Source organism: Lissotriton vulgaris, chromosome 9, assembly GCF_964263255.1.
Source record: "Lissotriton vulgaris chromosome 9, aLisVul1.2, whole genome shotgun sequence".
NCBI lineage: Eukaryota > Metazoa > Chordata > Amphibia > Caudata > Salamandridae > Lissotriton > Lissotriton vulgaris.
This window is the reverse complement of record NC_141697.1, coordinates 1,002,412,870-1,002,429,362: the sequence shown is the minus strand read 5'-3', so window position 1 is coordinate 1,002,429,362 and position 16,493 is coordinate 1,002,412,870.

Genomic DNA, 16,493 nt, shown 5'->3' with positions numbered 1-16,493 from the left:
AACAGGAAGCAGGTGGCTTCCGCCCCTCCCCTAAGCCAATCAAAATGCTGCAATGGCAGCATCGTGATTGGCTAGAACGCTGACCGTACAGGCGTCTGTGGGGAGGCCATTTTCTCCATGTAGGCTGCATGCAACCCGCATGGAGATAATGGAGAGTGAGCATGACTGGTTTGGTCGCCGCAGAGGGCCGACCAAACAGTCAGTGCCCACAGCATTGGGCTTGCCTCTCCTCCTCTGCCCTCAGGCAGGCCCGCCCGCCCCCAAACAAACCCTTCTGGTTTCTCGCAGTGCGAGCAGCAGAAACATAAAATGGTATTTATAATATCATTTGATGTTTCTGCTGCTCACACTGCGAGAAAGCAGTGGGGCGTAGCTCCTCCGCCCACATAGAGGAGCCACCCCTGCAGAGAGATGGAGGGGTTGAACCTTGTCATGTAATAAGGGATGAAAGGGTGAGTGGTGTAACTTCTGCCACCCCTGTATGTATGTATATAATGGTACTTATATAGGACAAACCTAGCAGAGAAACAATGATGCAAAAACCTCCTTTGGTTTTGTCCATATAGTTTATGTTCAGCACAGGGAAGAGGCATACTTAAGCCCCCTCCACACAGAGCTTCTTTTCATGTATAATTTGACAGGTGACCAGCTTTCAAGTCTCCTCATAGCCATTGGATCGATTCCCACTCTGAACAGCAACAAAGCTGATGTAATGTTGAATTGCAAAAGCCTTCCACAATCATGAGCTCTTTGCTTCGCTCCTAGGACTGAGCCAAAGGCTTCATTCAGACTTAAAACTGATCAATGATAGATTCATTTGTAAAAGTATTCAAGTGAATCACATGGGAAAAATACATCTCCTAGATTGCACAGTTTGAAGAAAACACAACGAGCTTCATAGTCTTTGCTCTTTGTAAAGCACGTGTTGAAAAGTTCCATAGACCTGTCAAACAAACTATCAGGATGGCAGTGCATAGAACACTGCTCTGAGAATTTGGCACTGTAGATGACAACAGATTTCTGTCCACATACCTGCCTCAAATGGACCATCTGTAACACAACCTGACAGTGATCATGTTAATAGTAAGCTGTGTCTTCATGATTCCTTCCTTTGAGGCAAGGGTGTGACTGGAAGTCTCCTCTACGCAGTGTGGTAATGGTTCAGATGTGAGTCCAAACCTCAATTTCCAGTCGCATTCATTACAATTAAACTACAAAGACGGACCTTCTATCCTCTGAACAGTGATACAACAGCTTCAACAGCCCAGCTTTAACCCCTTTGGTGCTGATGACGGCTACCGGTCGTCATCAGTTACGGTGGGCATGTGCTCATGACGGCCGGGAGCCGTCATGACCACACCCGCGATCGGAATGTGCCGCACAGGCCCAGAATTCCAGCCGCGGCGGAGGGGTTATTGAACAATTAGCTCCAATGCCACAAATGAGCTGAGGATAGGAGGACAATGACATGCCAGAAGAGAGCATGGAAATGCCAGAATAGAGCATGGAAACGCAGCCAACATGGGTTCACATGATATGGAGCAAACACAAGATGATTGATTGAGTGCTGAAGCATTTCAACTGCTCACCCCTAGTCAAGAGATCTAGGTTTAATCCATTGTTCTTCTGCTCACTATGCCACCCCAGATTAGACCTAGCCATACACAAATCAGTCTTGACCTTGCTCCTCGTGGGAACAGTCTAGCCCAAACTGCCAGGCCAGGTCCTCCCTGGACCAGAAACAAGCCTCCTGGGACCAATTGTGGGGTATCACCCCTCATCAGCCTGGCTAGATTGACTCCAGTGGCACCGAAAGCAAGGGACCCACGTCTTGGCATACCCTTGGCTACTTAGGGCAAACATAGCAAACAAAACAAGATGAGGGACAGAGAGCTGAAACTTTTAAACCTCTGACCTCCAGCAAAGAGATCTGGGGTTAATCCATCATTCTTTTGCTCACTATGCCAACCCAGTTTGAACTCAGCAATGAGCAAATCAGTCTTGCCCATGCTCCTCATGGGAACAGTACAGCCTGACCTCCCAGGTGACGTCTTCCTTAGACCAGAAAAAAGCATCCTGGAACTGGGTTAAGAGTATCATCCCCTCATCAGCCAGGCTAGCTTGTATCCAGTGGTAAAGCGAGCAAGGGACCCACATTCCGACATAACCATGGCCACTTAGGGCAAACATAGCAAATACATCAAGATGATGGAATGAGTGCTGAAACTTTTCAACCACTCACCCCCAGTTAAGAAATCATGGTTTAATCCATAGCTCTTTTGCTCACTATGCCACCCCAGTTTGGACCCAGCAGTATGCATATCAGTTTTGACCCTGCTCCTCATGGGAACAGTGTAGCCTGAACTGCCAGACCAGATCCTCCTTGGACCGGAATCAAGCATTCTGTGACCAGTTTTGGGGTATCACCTCTCATTAGCAAAGCCAGCTTCAATCCAGTGGCACAGCAAGCAAGGGACCCACGTCTGGGCATACTCTTGGCCAATTAGGGAAACATAGCAAACACAACAAGATGATGGACACAGCGCTGAAACTTTTCAACCACTCACTGCCAGTCAAGAGATCTGGGTTCAATCCATCGGTCTGTTGCTCACTATACCACCCCAGTTTAAACCCAGCCTTGTGCAAATCAGTCTTGACCATGGTCCTCATGAGAACAGTTGAGCCCAAACTCCCAGGCCTGGTCCTCCGTGGACAGGAAATAGCATCCTCGGATTGGATAATACATCAGTACATTACCCTTCCTATCTCCACTATTCATTTTATGTACTGTCAACAACACCATCAAGTGGGCAGGTATGAATCGTTAGGTGATGGGTTCATACATCAATAATGGGAACTTCTTTTTACATTCCGATGTAGGAATAAGGACACTGAAGTTTTTCTCAGCGGTTTGGACTCCAAGAATACTTTAAGTGGGTCTTTAGTGGGCAAAGATGTTTCATTGGACGGGGCACCTAGTGGATCTGTGGAGCATATTTCTTGCTACTTATTATGGTCTCTGATGGCCGGGGTAGGTCCGACTTTCAGACTTCTCTTGATGTTGAATGGTCAGGGTTGCTGTGGAATGAGCCTGGGGTTGCACATAAGTCCTCTTTCCGCCTACCCATGTAGTTAGAGACGCCCTGAGCAAACTTAAGCCTTATTGTTTCAGAAAGATGTGGCGTTAACTTCGGCCAAGGAGTCGTTTGATCTTCAGGTACTGCAATCTTCTTCGTAGATACAGGCGCTTCTCTGCACTAACTTCCTACAACATTTTGGGGAGCTGGGCCATCATATTTTAAATATGTCTAATACAACTGTAATTGTAGGGTTTTTCAAGAGCATAGGCTCTGGCTCGGTAAGCTCCTTCCAGACTGTGTTCGGAATTATTCCATCCTTCATCCACTCCGACCTCTGAAGCATCTATGGAGGCCTTCCGCTGGCCATGATCCTAGTTGCAGGGATACTGCTTTTATTATTTTTGCTCTGCAATGGATGTCCCAGTTCGAAATAATTGGAGCAGGTACTGCCTCACGTCCTGTAGTGCCGCTAAGGCATGGTGCATTTCTTTAGCATACCTCTGCTTCAAGAACTGGAGGAACACTGGTTTCTATATTTCTGGCTGGAATGGCTTCATTGCATACAGTCTGTGTTCCGCTGTCTCTTGTGATCTTACGAGTGTGCCCTTGACCTGTTCTTGGGATCGAAGTTGGTTGAACGTTGGAATATATACGTGCTGATGGACCTGCTGAAAGCCCATTGTACAGCTGTCTCCTGCGTAAACCTCTGCTCCTGGCTGCGTTCTATGAGCTCCCCAGGGTTGCCTCCATACCTAGCTGTTTGGATCTCAGCTCTGTTTCAATGGAACATCAGGTGGTTGTCTGCAGAAGCTGGGAACAGTAATCTGTCTTCTACCACTGGGAGCATGTAAACATCTTGCTTTCCATGCGGTGGAAACTTTTATTCTGACTGTTCTACTTCAAATATTTGTTCTTTTTAAAACAAGTGCCTTTGTTTTAAATGCTTTAACATTTGTATACGTTTGGCTTTCTTTATGCTTTAGACCTCCAAGTAGCATGAGTGCCTGATTTTAATGCAGCTGTAGAACGATTTTGTTATACATAATTGTTTGTATTTTCCTTTATGTTGGATAGTGTATTATAAGTTTTTGTTTTATAGCTTCTTACACCAACATATATGCAAGGAGTGGGTGTCATGTGCCTGAGTTAGGCCCAGCAGGAATTAGTGCCGTTCTTACATGTACACAATATTTTTTTCCTAAAGTTGCCTTCTCTTTACCACTTCGAAATTTGACACACATTTGCATTTATGAAGCTTAGACTAGTTTCATAGAAACATTGAACTTGCTGACACAGAACACTTCATGAGAATACATTCACACTGTGGAGTTCTGGACTTTTTGGTTCCGTCCAGAGGTGTCGGGGAACAACACCCAAAGACCCCGGAGTTCCACCTGCCTTGGTGAGCAAATGAACAGAAACACGGGCTTCTCGATAGTGGCGTCAAAGACCAAAGGTTTATTACTGCAGGGACACAGAAGTCACAGAAACTACGCATGGGCAGTAACTAGGAGCCTGTTCAAATTGTACAAAGAGGGTTGCTCCTTATATACTGATTTTTGGCCTTCAGGCGAATTCTTCACATGTTGGTACATTCTCAAAACCTTTGTGTCACAAACAATAAATATTTGGCGTACACAGGAACCGTTGATAAAATCTGATACAAAACATCTACGGAGAGGGGTTCCCACTAGTTCATCACAATCCCTTGTCAATATTGCATTCAAGAGCCGGACCGCCTCATCGTAAATTTCGTTACCTCCCCCTAATAAAGGCCCAGAAGGAAAGGAACAGAGCCAGGTGCAGAAGATAGAAAAGCGGGATAAGAGATGTTTGTGGGTTGTAAATGGGCAAGGCTACCGGCTTCGGCCACCTAATCATGATCGGGACAATGGACACGAGAACCAGTTCAGGTGGGCTGGCCTCGGGCAGAGGAGACAGCCTTTGTCGAGTCATGTAGCTACAGCGTGATCTGGTTTAAGGTGCACGTGTCATGAGAGAGGTGAATCTCCGGCTAAGGCTACGTGTCCTTAGTCGAAATGAGGTGATCAGAGGTTATTGCGTATGTGAGGGCAAGAAACACAAAATGGCGGCCATGATCTAAGATGGATGCCGTGGGTAGATCAGAAATGTGTTCATAACAGGTGTGCTCTTGTTCGTATCGTAGCGAAAATACCAGGATATGCTAAATGGATCATTTGCGGTTCGCTGATACCAATATTATGTATTTCCGACAATATTGAAAACACGGGTTCAAATCGTCACGGAACCTCAGACCCTCCTTTTGCCCTTACATAGGCAATTACTCAGTCTATGTCAGAGTCTAGTTCCATACTCATCAGGTCAGTGACATGCTGTTGTATCATCATCCTTTCCCGTGCCTTTTCTCCAAACGCAGGTGGTTTCCTAAAACAGGTTGCAGCACAAAGACTACACAAAGCGGGACCACACTGGATAATCAGGCAGCATGAGAAGAGGAATACTAAGATGACACCGATGACCATTAGAACCTTCCATCCCCACGCTGAGATCAAAGTCCAAAACCACTCCATAAAGGACCAGTTTCCCTTGTCTACGTGTATAGAGTCGGAAATCTTGTGTAGCTTAGAGATCGCCTCATAGACTGTTGGAGCATTATTAGGAATAAAGACACAGCAGCTCGATTGGATCATTCTACATACCCCACCTCGGTCTGCAAGGATAACGTCTAGAACCATACGGTTCTGCAACGTCATGAGTCTATCCGCCTGAAGCTCAGCTGTCAAATTGCTAAGGGCACCAGCAGTTTCGGTAATAGTAGATTCAACTACCCGTGTTAGCTGACGTATGTTTCTACTATTGGCCATAGGCCCCCAGAACGGAAGGAAGCCTTTGAAGAAGTCTCCAGCTTCCTGACCAGCGGTATCTTCTTTGCTGAAGACACCTCTCGCTACTCTGGTTCTGTGGTAGTCAGATGAAGCAGTGTATGTTGGAGGCAACAATCGAGCAATATAACATGAACCTGAAAAGTCAGCAGGTAACCATGTATATGCCCGGTCTCGACAGATGAAGTAGGTACCCCTAGCAGTAAGGAAGGCAGGGGAAGAGTTAGCCGGAAACATATAAGTCTCAACGCACTCACTCCTCCCTAGCTGGGCTCTTGGATTTCTCCCATTACCTTGCAAACAGACCTGACCTCGGTGAGGTATGACCCAGATTGGAGTTGAGCTTTTACGCTTGCTTTCTCCTAAACTAAGGCGATACTCTGAAGTATTCCAACTTAAATACACTCGCAGTTCGTCTCTAGGGTATGATGGAGTATTATTGACGTCCTTGATCATGTCAATAATTCCCTGGACTAAAGCTTTGTTGGCAGAGTTATATTTAGTGGAACGTGGTGGACGTGGAGGATAGGTTTCAAGGGCATAAGCAAAGATGGTTTGAAGGGCCTGAAATGATCCATTGTAGCTGAAAGGCAAAACCAGATAAGGAATACCTTTATCCATAGTGTGGGGTATCAAGCCACACACCCAGCAGTCTGTAGTGTTAACTACCAGTTGGTGTTGGTGCAAGAGCTGTACAAAAGTGTTGTTAATGAACTCTGAGCGTCGGGCTTGCTCATGTTCGGGAAATGAATGAAAAGAGTGTATTGAGGAAACAGTAGAAGTAACAGGATTGAGGGGAGGTACTGTAGTTACTGGTACATAAATCAAACTTATACCAAAAACGATGCCACCCACCAACGTTATGAAGACAATTAGAAATGTAATGGCACATTGCGTCAAAAAGCATTTGCTATGAAGAATTCTGAAAAGTCTGTTTCTGCGAACGTAAATCACATTTTCTCGTTGCAGCGCAGGAAGCTCCATCTTCTACAATCCGCTCGCGACCACTGATGATGTGTACGTAGATGAAAACGCCTCTATCAGCCCTGGGAGTTCCCAGAACCAACAGAAAGATCGACCTTGTGTCAGACCCCTGCAGATTCAACTAGGCACACAGCCACGACCCTACGGCTACCCAGACGGCAAGGCAATTTAAAAATAACAAAACAATAGCAAACTTCCTGGCTGAATGCAAAAGTTCAAAATTTCAAAATATCACAATATGCAGTTGCCTGCTTTATTTGTCCATATTACGGTTTCGTAAATTATATCTCTGCTTCGCAGGTACTGTCTGATCAGCAAATAGCGTATCACTGGTAGCTGTTGCAGTGTTCAAGTTCGCAGATGGCAGAGTTTCTTCTGATGTTGGAGACAAATGTTCAGTGTTCAAAGGAGTCTTTTCTGAAGGAGAGTCAGAGCTTGGAGTGTCAGTGATTAATTCGGCATCGCTGAAAGGGATGAACTTCGGAGTGCTTTCAAATTCGGAGGAACCAATTCCCTTCTTCACCCAGTCGTCGTAAGGAAGCGGCAAAGGGACACGCTTAACATGGGACGCGTGCACCCAGTGCTTGCGTCCAGCTACACGAACTGCTGTCCTCGTTGTAAGAAGGACCTGGAAAGGACCGACGTATCGGGGCTGAAGATTCTTCGTCCTCGCAAAGTTCCTGATAACCACGTGTTCTCCGGGCTTCAGCTGATGCCCTGGACTCTCCGGAGGCTTTGGTAAAGCATCGAAAACCTGTTGATGAATAAGACTCAATTTAGCAGTCAAGTCGTAAAGATAGTCTATCAACATAGGATATTCTAGAGAACAAAATTCCTTAGGCCTTGGCACACCCCAGATATTTGCCGGGCGGCCAAAGACTATTTCGTAGGGGCTAAGCCCCACTCTAGAATGTACAGTTGCTCTCGTTGATAACAAAGCCAAAGGAAGTGCGTCTGGCCAGGCTAAACCTGTGGATGCCTGTATTTTAGCTAATTTCAGTTTGAGGGTGCCATTGTAACCCTCCACTAAACCAGCTGACTGAGGGTGGTTTGCACTGTGGAACTTCTGTTTCAAACCTAGGCCGGCACACACACTCTGCATAACTTTCCCTATAAACTCACTTCCGTTATCTGACCATACAATCCGTGGCATTCCATATCTAGGGAAATATTCTTTGAGAAGAATCTTGGCAGTTGATAGGGCAGTATTGTCCTTGAGTGGGTATGCTTCGATCCACCTGGAAAAAGCACAGACTACCACCAGGACATATTTCAAATTATTACAGCGATCCATGTGAATGAAGTCTAACTGAATCACTTCAAAGGGGCAGGAAGGAGGAGCGAAGTGACCAGCAGGAGTTGGAGTTCCCTTGCCAGGATTATGCATCAGGCATACCATACAATTTTTCACCACTCTCTCTGCACACTTACTGATTCCATCATTCTTCCAGACTGGAGCCAACATCTTACAGATTCCTTTAGAACTTATATGTGCTACTCCATGCGCCATTGTCACCACTGCAAGCACATACGCATCAGGCAACATCCAACGCTGCTGTTCTGTCAAATCAATCCAACACCCATTCGAATCTAACTTGACCGTACTCTCTCTCCATACACGTTTCTCTTCCTCAGTTGCCTCTTTCTGAATCTCTTTCACACTTTCCATTGTATCCTCACACATTCCAGATTCAGCAATCCATCTTGCAGACGTAGCAACATACATTCTGCTCATCATGTCTCTAGCTGTCTGTTTAGCGGTTTCATCAGCAAACGCATTTCCTCGACCAACATCATCCGTAATTGCTTTATGAGCACTGCACTTCACAATCGCAACTTCAGTCGGCAAGGTTAGAGATTCCAACAAGTCGTTAACTAGCTGACCATGTTGAATCTTCGTCCCATGGGACGTAATGAAACCTCTTTCTCTCCACAAACGGCCAAAACTATGGGCCACGCCAAATGCGTACTGACTATCTGTAAAAACATTCACTCTCTTTCCCTTAGCTAAAACACACGCTCTGGTTAAAGCTATTAATTCTGCAGCTTGGGCAGAATTCTGACTCACTCTTGCAGTCTCCACAATCGTTTTCAAAGTCGTTACTGCGTAAGCAGCAGTCACATCACCATTCTCCAATTTAAAACATGACCCATCCACATACAATGTACCATCCGGATCTAGTAATGGAGTATCCTTCAAGTCAATTCGTCCTTTTGTCTCTTCCTCCGTTTTAAAACAACAATCATGTGGCTCGGAATCACTCGACTCTTGATTAGCCGGCAACAGCGTTGCTGGATTCAATACATTACATCTTTTAATCTGAATATGACTCGCTAGTAGTGTCAGCTCGTAACCAGATAGTCTCGCACTAGTAAGGTGTTGTGTCTTCGTTCGATTCATGAGTGTGTCCACCGCATGAGGAACCATAACCACTAGCATGTTGTTCATCACCAAACCAGCAGATTGTCGAATGGAAGCCGCAGCTGCCGCTGTAGCTCTCAAACAACTAGGTAACGCTCTAGCTACCGGATCCAATGTTGATGAAAAATACGCACAAGGGCGTTGTTTATCACCAAATTTCTGTGTCAGAACACTCAATGCGCAACCTTCTCTCTCGTGAACATAGAGCGTGAATGGCTTACTGTAATCGGGTGTACCCAATACAGGAGCTGAACACAGTGCTTTTCGTAACTCAGAAAAACTCTCTTGACATTCATCAGACCATGGCACCGGACTCGGAACATTTTTCCCAGTCAAAGCTACCAACGGCTTCGCTAAAAGAGAAAAATTTGGGATCCACTGTCTACAGTAAGAGGTAATACCTAAGAAGGCACGTACTTCTCTCTGTGTGCGTGGAACACTCATTTGCGTAATTGCTTTTATTCTCTCTGGGGTCAACTTCCTTCCCTCCTTTGACAAGAGATGACCTAGGTAGGTCACTTCTTGGCAGCAGTATTGCATTTTAGAAGGTGATACCTTGTGATTCAAATTAGACAAGTGATGTAATAATGAAACTGTTGCTGCTTTGCAAGTTTCCTTGTCATCGGCAGCCACTAGAAGATCATCTACATACTGTACTAGAGCAGAACCTGGAGGAAGGACAAAGGAGTCTAATTGGCTTTTTAATGCTTGGCTGTAAATAGATGGGCTCTCACAGTAGCCTTGTGGAGCGCGTTTAAATCTGAAACTGCGACCTCCTAGACAGAAGCCAAAAATATCTCTGCTTTCCTCGGCTATCGGAATGCTGAAGAAGGCATTCTTTAAGTCGATGACTGAGAACCAAGTGGCTGTAGCAGGTATCAGTGTTAACAAGGCAGTAATGTCCGGAACCACAGGAAACTGTGGGACCACAATCTTATTAACTTCTCTAAGGTCGATGACAAACCTATATACTGGAGGCTTTGTGGGATCAGTTCTTTTCAAAATCGGTAATACAGGACTATTACAAACATTTCCTCTAGTCTCTTCGACCACACCTTTCTTAATCAAGTCTTGCACAATCAATAAAAGTGCACGTTCACCTTCACTAGATATTTTATATTGCGGAATTCTTGGGAACCTCACATTGGCTTTCAAAGTTACTACATATGGTGGTATTTCTAAAAGGCCTACATCATTAGGACCAGTAGCCCAAAGAGAATCAGGGAGTGAACGCAGCTCTGGTGGAAGTGCATCTATTGACAAGTACATCGGAGAGGTGATTCTTTTACCCAATGTAAGCTGTACCCCTTCCGGAGAACAGTACAGTGTCGCATATAGTCGTTTTAACAAGTCTAAACCAAGCAGGTTTTCATTACAACCTGTCGTCAAAATCAAGGGTGCTTTCAATTGACACGGTCCAACAGAAATAGACAAAGGACCAGATATGGGGTTGTAAACAGGGGCGCCTGAAAAACCTACAGAAACATTTGTTGAGCCAGACAAAGGTGCGCCAGGGAGTTTCGCATGAATGATAGAACTTTTTGCGGCACCAGTATCCAACAGAAACGGTTCGACTACACCTGATGTTGCTACTGCGACATAAAGCCCACTCTGATCTACTGGAACTGATACTACTCCCTCTCTCTGTCCATGGCTGTCCTAGTACCCATTTTGTTGAAATCCCTCATCCGCTTCACAATAGTCTTCAACAAGATATTGCTGAGATCTATTCTGCTGGGCTGGCTGTCCATTTCTTTGATCAAAGTGATTGGAGGGACGATCATTCGTCTGTGGAGGCATAGCACCTCTCCCTCGACCTCTAGAATTCTGCACAAAACCACCACGACCTCTCTGAGATGCTACTGCATTATTTTGCGCTAAGACCGGACATTCATTCTTGTAGTGACCCTCTTTCTTACAATACGCACACTGGTTCCACTGATATTGAGGCCTCGGCGAACTATAATCTGTCCTCTGATACGAACCCTGTTGCATATTAGACTGATTCGTGCGAGGCGGATACGCCTGCTGCAAAAGAACTTTAGTCTTTAAATCTTTCGTTTTCTTGTCTGATTTCTCTTTTTCCTCTTTATCCCTATTTTCATAATATTGTGCAGTTGCAAGTATTTGCACAGTTGTAGAAACAGCCCACGCACTCTCTGAATCCTTTAATTTATTGCATAATTCAGGTAACAAATTATGCACAAATTTATCGACAAACAGTCTCTGTCCTCCTTCAGTGCTCATATCCTGACCACTATGATCTACAAAAGTCTCTTCGAACCTCGTGAAGAAGTCGGAGACACTTTCGTCTTTCTTTTGCTTGCATGCGGATAACTTGTCCCAATTAACACGCAATGCGGGCATCAGAGTCTTCATTAAGTCAATTATCCTACCCGGAAGATTAGCAATTAGGGGTTCAGGTTTTGCACCACCCGTTTGCTGACCATCCGCTGCAGTGATAGCTGCCCAATCACCACCTAAGGCTACTTGATGATCTTCCCTACGAATTTTAGCCCACACTGGTTGCGGAACTACATTCCCAAATAACATATCAATGTCTGCTAAGTTCATTATACAAGCTTCAACCATCTGTGTTAATTCCTTGTAATATCCAGCAGGATTCTTACGCGGATCTGGCAGGGCCTGTTTCACTGCTAGCACTTCGGCTCGTTTCCACGGAATGTGTATCCACACTCTCTGGAATTGCGCCGGAGCGGCTACAATACCAGCAACATTGTCAGCTTGCACAGCTTCACGCCAAATTGGAGGAACCTCCCTCATTGGATATTGGCGACTCAGCTTCGTCTTACCTTTCTCTAAATCTCTCGGCGAACGAAGAGATGGATCATTCCTAAAACTTAAGATCAGTTCATTGCTTCTTCTATATTTTCACCCACTATCATACCAGCAGCAAACTCTTTCTGAACCTTAATTAAGTCTTCTAAATTTGATTCAATATCATCTTCCTCTATTTCCTCACGTAACAACGAGCACATCTCATCAAAGACGTACCGTTGCGTTGGTTCCTTCCACTGCATAAATGTTTCTAGTACATCTCTCGTACTATATCTCCTACTCTTCGAAATCCATCTGAGAGCCGTGGAATCTAAAATTCCCCGTTCCTCAATGCTTGGATGTTGACTACGTCTCTGAACAGAGTCAGAAGTAGGAGTCTTAATTAAAGTTTTATAGAAAGGAGACAGCATATTAGACACAGAATCAGTGATTCTTCGACGAACAGAAAGTGGAGTCAACACACTCGCAGACGTAGAAAACACAGTGGAAGTAGGAACAGATAGCGAAGCAGTAGGAGTATCGAGAAAAATAGTTTGTGAAGTAGTAGGTGTAAGCGAGACAGATACAGGTATAGAAGTCGGCAATCCAGGTGGAGGAGGAGCCGTAGGAACAGTCACATTAACCACAGGAGGTACAGGAACTTGATTCTGAGGGGCAGGAGCAGGAATACCAGGTTTTCCAGCAACCGGCAATTGGACATTTGGAACAAGTGGAGCCGTAGCACCTTGTGCATACGGTGGAGGTGACCGTAACAGATAAGACAACAGAGGATCGTTTTCCGAATCCTCTAGTATCTTAGCCGTTTTCGATGGCAAGGCAGGGTAGCACTTGTCGATCGCTAAATTATGCTCTCTAATGGCCACCTCTATAGCCTTCTCACACTCGTTATCTTGCAGCTGTTTAGTTGCTTGCTCTAGAGTCAACTCATCTTTCTCTTTCTGTTCTTTCTTAAATTTCTTCATTTCTCTCTGTTTGGATTCTTTTCGCCAGTAACGGAAAGAATCAAACATTGCCGGCCGGGCTTTCTTCCTAAACAATTTCGCTTCTAAATTATCAAGAATTTCGGGTTCAAAACTACCATGCAGTGGCCAACTAAGGACACCGTCTTTCTTGGTGTAGCGGACCCACACCTCATTATAGGATATAGGACCCACACCATGTTTACAATATAAGTCATATAGGGGAGTCCCAATCGGAGGAACCAGACACGAGTCCTCCAATCGTGAGTCACTGTTGCAACCGAAGCACGACAACATACAATTTCTCCGACTTACCATTTTCAGTCCGGAACACAAAACAAACAAAACACAAAACAAATATGTGCACTTGAACCAAGAACTTTTAAGGCCTACCAAAAACGAACTGATGTATCGATACCCAAACTGAACCAAATAGATTATCGTAACCAGAGCAACCAATGATAATCTTACGAAACCGAACCAAACTAAGAACCAAAAAGGATTATAACAACCCTTACGAAGTAACCAACTAGCAACCACTAAATACTTAACTGAGGCACTGAAGACGTCACCAAGGAGAAACCCGTCACGTTTCGCTGTACTAAGGGCTGCACCTCGGGTCCAAGACAGGGCGACGGTCAAGGCAACGGCCCACTGCAGCCGTCCTGAACGGGAACCCTCGTGGAAGAGAACTTCGGGCCACTTTTGCGATATGCCGGGATCGATGAAGTGGGGCGCCTCCCTCAGGAATCTTCACACGAAGCTTCTCGAACTCTTCAGGCTTTTGGACCGGTACCGAATGACGTCGCCCCACGTTGGGCGCCAATTGGAGTTCTGGACTTTTTGGTTCCGTCCAGAGGTGTCAGGGAACAACACCCAAAGACCCCGGAGTTCCACCTGCCTTGGTGGAATGATCCATTTAGCATATCCTGGTATTTTCGCTACGATACGAACAAGAGCACTCCTGTTATGAACACATTTCTGATCTACCCACCAATGTGTTCATAACAGGAGTGCTCTTGTTCGTATCATAGCGAAAATACCAGGATATGCTAAATGGATCATTTGCGGTTCGCTGATACCAATATTATGTATTTCCGACAATATTGAAAACACGGGTTCAAATCGTCACGGAACCTCAACTGCCTTGGCGTTAGGTGCAAGGCCTCTCATATGCGTAATACAAATGTGTTTATTATTACATCCATATGGCTACATAGCTATCCATAGAACACAAACAATGGTTGCCTGATCACAATCTCAGTCCAAGGCAAAGATGCCATTTTCTATATATAGCCTTTTTTCCCCTATCATAATCAGAGAAGACACGTCTGCTGATCCCGAGGGGTCCCTCCATGCTGAAGCTTTTGCCTAGCAACTGACTGACATCTCTGTGATGGGTGTCCAGTTCTTACTAAGATGGGGTCATACACTCTTACCCACCATGTAAAGGGGTTAGATCATCCAGCTGGGGATTTTCTTGGCAGATCATATATTCACATCCTAGACTCGCAGGTTAGGGTTAGCATCATAGGGGTACGCTCAATTGTTATGATCTCTGATATGTATGTATATATAATCTGTCTCAACATGATGGTGGAACTCTTTGTTTGATTCACTGTATTGACACTCATTATAACTTTTGTCTGCTTCTATCTAATAATCATCGCAGACCATATTTTCTATACAAGAATCACTATGGTTCAATAAAGTTTGAAAATGCCCCTTTGTGTATTCTTCGTATATTTCTCTGAGCAAAAGAAAGCATGAGTGATTGAGTGGAAGTTTGAAGCCTGGAACCAGAGTTCCTGAGGGAACTGAGTTGTCATGTTCAGTGGTTGCCAGAACGGTTTGGTGGCACTGCGAGTTAGTTGGTCCAAGGGACAACATATCCAACGCGGGTGCATGGAATCAGTCTGGCACCAACCTAAGTTTATGTCGTTGCAAATGCGCAGTTCCTACTGATTGGCGGAAACTAAACAAAATGGCATGCCACAAATTATATCACCCTTACATGACCTATGCATCTTAGCAATGTTCTCAAGATATACTAGATGGATGGTTTCTTATTACTATTGCAGTCTTTTACGCACGTTTCCTGTCTTGTTTCTGTTTCTTCTTCCCTCTTTCTAAGCTCTCCCTCTCTTTTGACTCTTTTTTGGGTTTCTTTTGTCTTCAGTCAAGCACTAGGGACTAACCAACTCTAGCCCTATCCAGATTGAGGATGTTTATGGGTTTGCCCAAATTTATCTCAGTTACCCTGTATGATTATCTTACATGGAGTACCCACTATACGAGTGCACCTGTCGCTGGATATCCTTCTGTTTCAAAGTCTATAATTATAACGACATTCTCTCTTTTGGATCTTGATCTATCACACAAAGTAATTCAGTCACTGCACAGTCACTTATTACGATCTGATTGGGCATAATCCTATATTTTCTACTGCAACAAGTCCTCAATATTCAATTTGATTACCTGCTTGTAATGTTTATGTAAAACTCAATAAAATGTTTGAAAAGCAACTTATTTGTGTTATGCATTATTTGAACAGATACACTTTTATTGAAGTTAAAAGTTATTTTGTTTTATATTCGAGCAACAATTAATAGCTACCAATTAAAAAGATACTTGGAGAGGATGATCTAAAATACTTCGATCTTGTAGAGGTCGACAGAGGATTGTCGTGCTCCCTAGACAAGTTGATCAGACTGAAGTAATCCATAAACTTTGTAAAGCTAGTAGTGAATAGAAATAGGTGTATTCTATTAGTCAATTATTAGAATGATTCTGACTATAACATCTGATACTACGCCCTTAAAAATACATCACGCAAAGAACAGTGATTAAGATACTGAAAATAACACACATAAATAAACAAATTAATTACAACTATGACCTCTTAGTAACTTGTTTGAGATGAAAATAAACACAGTTTAATGACCATCCAGCTTCACAGCTAGTAGCTGTTATGCCATTGTTTCTTGCCTAGAATGAAAATATAAACCCTCAATCCCCTATAATCTGTGCTATATCTGGGACTCAAAAAGTCATCCCCCGCTCCCTGAAGAAAGTTAGTAATACTGTGTTCCTGAAAGCCCTCTCCCAGATGGGACATCACGAAAATGTCTGTATGTATTGCAATTGCATTTATGTAGCTCTTATTACCCCTGGCGGAGTGGCCAAGTGTTTTCCAAATTAACCACATAAGATAACATATCAAATCATTCTTCAGCCTCAGAGTAGATTCTTCACACACATTAAGTGGTGTTGTGAACACTAACAGCCCACTCTAGCAGCTTAAATGGAGGTGACCACTAAAAGTTGATTTGTTCTAAATTGGCCTGATACTGCTTTATTTCGGCAATTAACGATGAATGCACAA